General features: G+C 37.1%; 1 long non-coding RNA gene across 1 annotated transcript; it reads left to right on the forward strand.

Moving 5' to 3' along the window:
* The first annotated feature begins 335 nt into the window (after positions 1 to 335).
* On the forward strand, positions 336 to 9,114 carry LOC135416801 (uncharacterized). Its single transcript, XR_010431739.1, has 5 exons — positions 336 to 441; positions 760 to 880; positions 5,030 to 5,283; positions 6,638 to 6,694; positions 8,210 to 9,114. It is a non-coding gene; the product is annotated as an uncharacterized LOC135416801 (long non-coding RNA).
* Positions 9,115 to 9,330: the final 216 nt, after the last annotated feature.

The following is a 9,330-nucleotide window of genomic DNA, read 5'->3' on the forward strand; positions in this document are numbered from 1 at the left end:
TAGAACAAATTATACCTCTCTGCACTCAGCTGGACCTTATTTATGGGAAAGGACCTCACATTAGCCTTATCATCTGTTAAAGGTTTGGGTTGATGAATCAGAACTCAAAAGCTATTGGCTGGAAGGAGTTATTTAGTGAAATGAATTTCAAAGTTAATCTATTCATAGAAATGTACCAGACCACAGCTCAGAACTAATATAATTTCTGCTCCCTCTCACCCCCAATATCTGCTTCCCTTAGCACATTTCTCCCAACTTATACTTTACTAACAAGAACTAAATTTATATTTTTAAGGAAATCAAAGTTTCTAATCCTTATGTTCTTCTAGCAGCTGGTGTTTTTGGCATTGGGCTAACACAAGAAATCTATTACTCTGAACTGGTATCTCTAGACACTCACTATAGTGCCCAGGCCACTAGTCCTGTCTCTCCCTTGACAGGGTACTTAGTAGCTGTTTTTCTTTTGCAAAAAACCTCTCTGAAAACAGATTGTATTCCCACAGGATAATTTCCTTGGGGGTTTTTTGTTTGTTTTATTTTTTACTAAAACTCTCAGGTTTTTATTTTTTTTCTTTGATTTTTGAAAGCTCAGAGGAAGTTTTCAGCAGTGGGTAGAAAGAAAGCCCAGGTGCTGGTGGATGATGGGAGTGTGAGTGAAGCATGGACACACTGTTTGCTTTCCTGTCCTAGTTTTTTTCTTTGTGTTTTTTTTTTTTTCCTCTCTCATAACTTTGCAAATGTAGTTCTGCTTTTTTTCAGGGAGCCATATTTTTCTTCCCACTGATATGGTTTTCCAATTGAAGTGGAGAATCAGCCAGCAAGGAAGGCATCCTAGTAGCATCTTAGGACCATGCTAGGAGCCTAAAACTCAGAAATTCAGGTAAGAAACAAGAAAACACTTTTAATTTCCTCTACTAGACATGTGCAAATATATATCTGGTGCTGAACCATTTACTTTGAACCTCTGCATACCTTATGCGTTTTATCTCTACTCACTTGAGCAAATTCAGAGGATCAGTAGCTAAATACACTTCTTTGTGGCTATGTCATCAGCCTTTTTTGAAACTGAGGTTGGAGCAAGTATACTAGGAAGGTTAGAAAATATCTTTTTTGAGCATATAAAAATAATAACAGCTTGCATACATTTCCTTACTGAAAACCTAATTTTACCTTGGCAAGCTGACTTTGTAGTATGCCTGTGTATTTTTGTGGCTAAATAATTGGGCTTCTTTTGTAAAATTTGTCTTGTCACAGCTGTTTCAAAAAGGTGGTAGAATCCACTTTCCCGAGAATGGAAACATGTCAGCACTGTCTTTCCACACCACTGCTGAAATTAGCGAATTTATCATCTTCTTTTTCATATCCACCCTCCTGACCTCACAGAAAGAGCTGTAACATATAATTCCTGCAGTGACTTAAACTTCATAGTTCATAGGAACTTACGCTTACTCTTTAAACCTGCAGATACTGTGAACTCTGAGATACAATCAAGGTTAATTTCAGTATCCTAATGCCTTGAAACTGATACTTATGGATACAGAAATCGGTTAGCCCGGTCACAACAAGAGCACAAGTCAACTCTTAGTGTCACACGCAAGCTGGTCTTTGCATATGGGCAGAATTGCATTAGGGGACAATTAAATGCTATCAGTTTAGACCAGGGACTTTGCAAAGCAGATAGCCTTTAGAGCTATTGTGGTTTTTAAACGTCAGGTTAATTGAGAACTGCTGTATATTTAATAGGGGGGCCTTTGGGATATGACTACAAGGACTCTCTGTTGTTCAGCAGTACATTAGGCAGAAACGGCAATTCTGAAATGGTCATAAAAATCCCAGGAGGCATAATCATTAATGGGACACTAAGCTCCAATTAAGGGCATGGCCCAAAAGACCAAGGTGAAAAACATGGTCCTTAGCACCCGTCTCAGAGGATCTCTCTGATCCATCTGCTTGATTTCAGCAGCAGAAACATAATTGCAAATAACAAAATATTTACTCTGAAAAAAGCCCCATACTCCTTGTTGTCTGGAATGTAAATAGGGAAAAAAATCCCTGAAACCAAAGGGTCTTTCAAATTAAATTCGCCAACTCCCCTAAAACAAGACTAAGAAGACAAGATAGCTGCATATTATAGCTAGAAGTCCTGATGGCTTTCACCTTTGCAGGGTTTCATAACACTGGCAGTCCAGCCCTCTAAACTTCACCTTATGTCTCTTTAATGTTAAATTGAGCATCTCCATGAATTTATATTCAGGAACTGTGAAGGACTTTCCCCTATGACTCTGTTTAAGTTTCATTCCTGGATTTTTGGATTCTCTGAGTTCTATGAGACAAGCTATCCATTTTAGTCAGTGTGCTAGTTACCTCATAAATGAGTTTCTTGGTCTTATGGCCTGCTTCTGGTCATAGACTGCAATTCTGCATCAGATAGACACAGATTTTCTGAAATGCCATAAATATACATTTTTGGAAAACATTGGGTCCTGAAAGTCCAGCTGAGAATCCATCCTGACTGGTGTCTTTTGAAAATTTTAACCTCGGTTACTTCAAAGAGCCTTTGCAATTAAATTAGTAAGTAAATAATTTGTGGCTACATGTGAATATTTCCATTGTTTTAATCTGCTTATAATACAAACCTTGCACTGAAAGTGCCCAGAGAAAACCTAGTTGTTTTCCATCTATGCACACCATTCAAGTAGGATGTTAATAAATATGACACTATGGAATTCAGTTTAGTGAAGTACCACAAAAAAGGAAGTTAATTTCAATCATTGACAAACTTGTCAATTTAGTTGTATTGATTTTTTGATACCTCTATAGCACATGGCAAAATTCATACATTGTAAAATACATCATTATTATTGGCTCACTCGGCTGGTTGTAAGGGGACTGTTATTTTTTTTCAATAAATTGATGTTCTTTAAGTGTATGAAAATGCAAAATTATGTGACTTTTATTACTATTTTTAATACAATATCAATTTATTTTCTTTAATGATGATCTCTCCGTTGTTTCCTAGTGCCTTAAAGACATCTGGTCTCAGATCAACCTGAAAACAACAGTTTCTTGGGTTGGCAAAATTTAGCAGAAGAAAAGCACATGAATTTGGCCATTAGAAGCCTTGAGCTTGCTGGTGGGAGCTGGTATTCTTTAGAATCTCTGGGTCCTCCTGGGGTTGGTGTGATTGTGGGCCCTGAAATGAGAGATGCTGCTAGAACAGGGAGTGTGGATCCCTCTCCTGTTGTCTCAGGCAGGGCTGTGGTGTCAAGCTGAACACAAAACAAAGCCCTCTTTGAAAGAGCACAGATCAATTGCAGAATGCTCAGTCTCTACAATGTTTTAGAAGTCAGTGTCCAACACTATATTTTGCTTTTCTCAGACTTTTGTGATAGAAAATAAAAAAGCAGTTGTGGTTCTTCTGAGTCCAACTCCAGCAAAAATAAATTGAAGGTGTTCTTATTAAGTTTCTGATTTTGGTCTGTCTCTTCAGAGGATATAGAGCAGCAGAAAACCTACATTTCGCTTCTGCCTGTAAGTTTCCTGCTTTTTAAATGCAATACTCTCATATTCCCACCTGAGGTCATTAGCCACAAGGTAGGTTAAAAAAAGTTTGAAGGATGGATGTAGCTGCACACAAACACCGGCAATCTGCACTCATGTTTATGCTGATGCATCTGAAATTCATTGTGTTACTCTGTTAAAACTCAGGACTACAGAATGTAGTGCTTGTCTAAATTTTCAAATAGAATTTTTATACTGAGGAGTGCAGGTAATAGAGGAGCAAAAGCATGTATTTCTGATGAAATGCAATTGCTTTGCATTTCAATTACGAGACAGGTAGTAGTATCTGAAGTTTGGTTTTGGTTTTGGCTTTTGGTGTTGTTTTTTTTTTTCTTTCTTTGAAGTGTCCCTAAACATTTTTTCAAAGACAGCAAAATACACATGAACTTCTGAGACAGGAGTAATATATGAGGGAGGAAGGGGAAATAACTAAAAAACTAAATTCTAAACATATGAGGCTGAAAAAAATTTTTCAAGCATTAAGCGTGTAGTAGTGGAACCAATATTCCCTATAAGAAAATGCATTTAATTATTGTCAAGAACTATTTGGTGAATTTTAGTCCTTCAGGCAGTTTCAATCTTTCTCCACGTGACACAATGGTTCAAAAAAATCAAAATAAAAGTTTCCACGGAATTAAATTTCAGAAACTTCTCATTTGGTTAAAATTTAAATTTGCTGACATTTACCATGGAAATACTAGAGCTTTTGCATTGATAAACTTCATAAACAATAATAACAAAGAAATAAACTCTGCCAGAATCCCTAAATTAAAATCTGTTTATCTCAGCCGAAATTATTCAGACCAGTTCTAGCAGTAGTAAGCCTTAAGCATGACAGTGAAGTGTCCTCTTTTCCCCCAAAAATTATTGACTTCCAGGTTGGAATTTCAAAGCTGCTTTGTGTGATCAGCCAGTGTTCAAGCCATCAACTCAACATGGAGTTGAACACTTAGTTGCTCATTAAAGTCCAGTTTTAACACTTTCTTCAGTAAAGGGGATACTGAGGCAGAAATGGGCAGTGACCTGTTCCATCTTCTTGCACATGCTAAAGATAACATATTATCCATTTTCAGTCCTAGGCTTACAGTGTTTTTCCAAGAAAATGTGCAATGCTATATTTTATCTTTAATAAGGGAGAATATTTGCTGTCTCATTCCTTAGTAGGGGTGTTCAGATTTAGCTGTGATAAGAGTAGCAGCAGCAGTTTCTTTAGTTGTCACAGTTCAATTTGATGGGGATCCTGAATCAGAGCCCTGAGGTGACGTAATTTTCCAAGAGGGAAAGACTTCTGGGTGATCACTTCTTTGCCACTGAGTGAATTGCTGCTTTTGTGTGTTAATACAATTAGGTGCCTACAATTAGTCAGTCCAAGGGCATTATCTATTGGCCCAGATAGCAGATTGGGCTCCGGGTCATCTGATGTTACTTCATTACAAGGCTCTAATTATCTCCTTAATTTTCCCTTCAGGACCATAGGGGTAGGGATACCTCTCAGGAATGTTGTGAGGAATAATTAACGTTGGCAAGGAGCCTTGAAGAAAAAATACTGGGAGAGCACATGGGCTTGGATTGCTGGTGACTGAGCACCCGACTCCCATTGAAACAACTGCTGAGTGAGTGTGTCTCTGGGGCTCTCAGCATTAGTATTAGTCACCAGCTAAAGATGGGAAGAAGGGAAGTGATTCAGCCTGCTCCTGTGGATCTCTTGTGTCAGACCTTCAGGTAGGATGCAGCTTTCTGGACTGGCAAAAAGAGTAACACTTTTTTCCTTCATGAAGAGTGGAGGGAGAAGGAGAAGAAGGACAGCCAATTGAGTTCTCATGTGTGATTGCAGGGCAGAGTGTGACCTGTAGGATTTAGGCACAACTTTTAAAATCTGCCCCAAAATTTCACTATCTAGTTCTGGGGCCATGGTGCTGCAGTGGATGTAAGCCTAAGAAGGCACTCTGGCAAACTTTCCAGATGAAATCCTCACTGCTAAATTAGGGACTCATGCAGAGAAAAGCTGAAGTTTGCTGGCAGGATCAGGGCCAAGACAGTTAAAAAAACCTGGGAAACAAGAGTGTGTCTAAGGGTACAATCAGCTGTTCTGTGACTGAACTGTGTTTTGTGATGTGAAACTGTACTCAGTATCTAAAGCATATTTAAAGTGAATGCCAGGTACTGCATTTGGCCTTTCAGCTATTAAACATCACCACAAAACAGTCAGCAGAGCAATGTCATCTAGATCACTTTGACACAATTGCAATACGCAATTAACTGGCAATGAAGGACTTCCTAAAAGCACATGTTCGACACCCTGCTTTGTCATGGGTTTTTGTACTGTTGCAGGGATTAAAAAAAATTAAATTAACTTTGTGCCAATGCATATTATATTTGGACAAGGGACTAGATGAAATGATTAGAATAATAGCCTTAGAAAAGATCACATTTCCCTACTGTGCCAATGTATTTGACTGCATACGGCAACCCTTTTAGGCCACTGTTCACAGTGAATTGTAACAACTTCCTGCAAAGATCTAAGTTCTGCGTCTTTTGAATGGCAAATTATTAGAACTAGGTCAGGTCTAAGAAGAAATAACCATCTTTATTAACCAGAAATAACCAGCTTTATTAATATGAACTCCACTTTTAGGGTAGTTCACATGAATAAAGCTCTGCAAGCAAAATACAAATTCACCTGATCCTAATTACCATCCCTCAACAAAGAAGAAATGCATCCTTTATCATTGCTAAACAGTACAGGTAAAGTGTCACCTGGCTTAAGGGAATCTCTTGGGGTTTTTATGTGAGGTTAGTCATTAGTTCTCTATTTTGAAATGAACTGAGCAATGAAAAGTAAAAAAGCTTGAACAAAAAAAAATTACTGATATTTACATATCAATTTTCCCAAGAAGTATTTTACAGAGGAGGGTAAGGAGTATCATTATGAGACTCAGAACAATTGAGGCAGAAAGTAATATACAAAATATGTAGCTACATTATGCCAACAAGCATCTTCCTTGTTTGACTAAAGTATATCTGTAGCTCTCCAATGTGTTTTGTAAGCTTAATACTAACATTTTCCGTATTTTAGGTCAGAACTGTTTCATAGGGCAGGAGCTCTATGTAATACTCACGTCAGACCATGGAGGTAAGTTACTTATGGATGTGTTGTACTTATTCCCTGCTTTATCACCCCCTTTGCCCCAGTAAATCTTTTCCTTATCCTCTTTTTCATTTGAACTCCCTGTATGTGTGTGTCTTTGTTGCGGCTTTTGTGTTATTTTACTTCTGCTGTACAATGTTCCTGAGTGCTTGATTTGTTAAAACAGAACAAATTTTTCAAAGGACCCCAAGAAAAGTATAACTTTAGTTGTAGTTTTGTAGGATTAGACTTCTTTGAAAATTTAACCCACATAAGAACTAAATTCAGATGATAAGTATGTTCTCTTTCAACTCAGATAACTATGACAGGCCACCTATCATAGACTGACTCCTAGTTAGAATAACTTTTGCTGAAACTATTGTTCACTATTAACTATCCACGTGGTTTTTAGAAGCTCACAGTATCTTCCTTTAGAAAGTTAAGATAAAACACAGGGTAAATGCACTGGCTGCTTTGGAGAGGAAGTATCATGTCATATTTTAAGACTGCACAAACTAACTACTTTTATAAGGCTGCCCATTTTTCCAACCTCTATGCTCAGACTGTTTTACCAAAGTATCTTTATAGATGATCTTGGAGGTATTTTTCAACCTTAATGATTCTATGATTTCTTTTCTTTTTAAGAAGTCAATTTTCACTAAATATCAACTGAAACAAACAGACCGGTTAGAAAATACTATTATATTTGTATAGAATTTCCAGTCAAGCAAAATTTTGAGATTTTACTTGAGTCCAGTAAATACACACATATTCACAAGCACAAACAACAAAAAAAGATTTTTGTTTCAAAATAATCTTCATTACATGAGAATTATCATAATTGTCATTTCAATTGACTGATTTTAGTCTTTAAAAGAGGGTATAATAGCATTCACTGTCTGAGACTGAATTACTGTCATTATGTTAAAGGTGCACTTTATCACTTAGCTTTTCTCCATTATAAATGCTCACAGACACACTCTGCTTTCTGCTGCTACAAAATCTTCAAAACACAGTATGACAAAGTTTTGTATCCAGACACTTTGTTACTAAAACTTCAGAACAAAGGGTTACCAAAGGCAGTCTGCCATTGCTAATACAATCACAGTACCAAAAGATAGAGAGGACATTTTAGCAATAGCAAATTTCAAATTCTTGCAGAAGAGTGCAAACTGTTCATTGAGATAAAAAGGTATTTTGTGTATCTTTTGCCAGGAGGGAAGATGCAGAGTTGCTCTTCTGCTCAGAGCAAACTTATTAAGGTAAGAGCAGATCAAGCAAATATCAGCCCAAATGAGAGAAATAGCCAAGCCATATTATCCCAGACTTGTCAAACTTTTCCTGGTGATGTTTAGATGAAAATCCAGACACTGCCATGATATTAACCTGCCAGTGTATAAATGACATTTATCATTTCTGCAATCTTTTTTGATCTAGTGTCTTAAGATTCTTCATACGTAAAAGTTTTCAACACATTGCCCTGTCATCTTAATACATATGGGATACCTTTTACTTCTACAGGCACAGAAGAACCAAGTCTGGATATGTCACTACGGCACAACACTTGGGCAGAGCTCTGTTGAAGTAAATGTCACTATGCCTGGAGTAAGAGGCTATAGAGAGGCATAAAGGTATAAACATCAGATCTAGTGAGATCAAGGACATGAATTTGCCTGAGGAGCAAAGCTTTTTCTTTAGGGGAAGAAGGTAGCCTCAATTCTGAGTTACTCAAAAAGGGCTAATTTAAAGAATCTGATCTTTAGGGGTTGTGGTCAGCATAAGATGGGCTAATTATACCATGCTACTTGAACAATTAAGTCCCCCCAAATAATTTTAAAATCTTGGGCTAAATGCCAGAGCACTAAAGAACCTTGGAAGTTTTCTTGTAAGTGGCAGCACTTCAACAGTTCTTCTGACCTACCCTGGACTATACAACTCTCAAAGGTGAACCAGAGGACCTATGTTTTTAATTCTCTGCTTGCCTTTATTCAGGCACTCAAGCTTTGGGAAATACATGCCTGTCCCTTGAAAATCAGAATATTGAGGGAGGTTTGAAACTTGTAGCTCTAATCATTTCTGAACTTTTCAGCTTACATTCTTCCACCCCTTTACGTGATTTTTTCATGTTGTAATGTTTTCTTCTTCCTTCATAGTGATTATTAACAGATTTTTCTAAAATGCCCAAAGCAGCATACTTAGGTCAGAAAACAGAAGCTAGCATGTTTCTGTCTACCAGCTTCCTCTCTTACTTATAACATTTCCCTTATGTTTCCCAGGGTCATGAACAGGTCTGGTTCCAGCATTGCTTTGTGGGGCAATGAGTAGGTCCTTGCCTAGAAACAGATTTACAGTACAAAGGTTTGAGAGTGAGATATTCTCTTATTTCATTACTTTTTTTAATCGAAGATCTTATATAGAAAAAAATCATGGGCATTTAGAAATACCTATGCCATAAGATGAGTTTGTGGCATTATATAAAATGTTTCTCTAGTGATTTTTTTTTTTAAATGTTCAATAATGGAACTATAAAAAGATGAATACTCTAACTGTATTTAAGACACTTAAAGAAATAATACTGGAGTGGACTGAGGTGTTAAGTAGACAAGTAGGTATTTTCTTCAAATTATATAAATGAAATGAAC

Source organism: Pseudopipra pipra, chromosome 6 (assembly GCF_036250125.1).
Source record: "Pseudopipra pipra isolate bDixPip1 chromosome 6, bDixPip1.hap1, whole genome shotgun sequence".
NCBI classification, from domain to species: domain Eukaryota; kingdom Metazoa; phylum Chordata; class Aves; order Passeriformes; family Pipridae; genus Pseudopipra; species Pseudopipra pipra.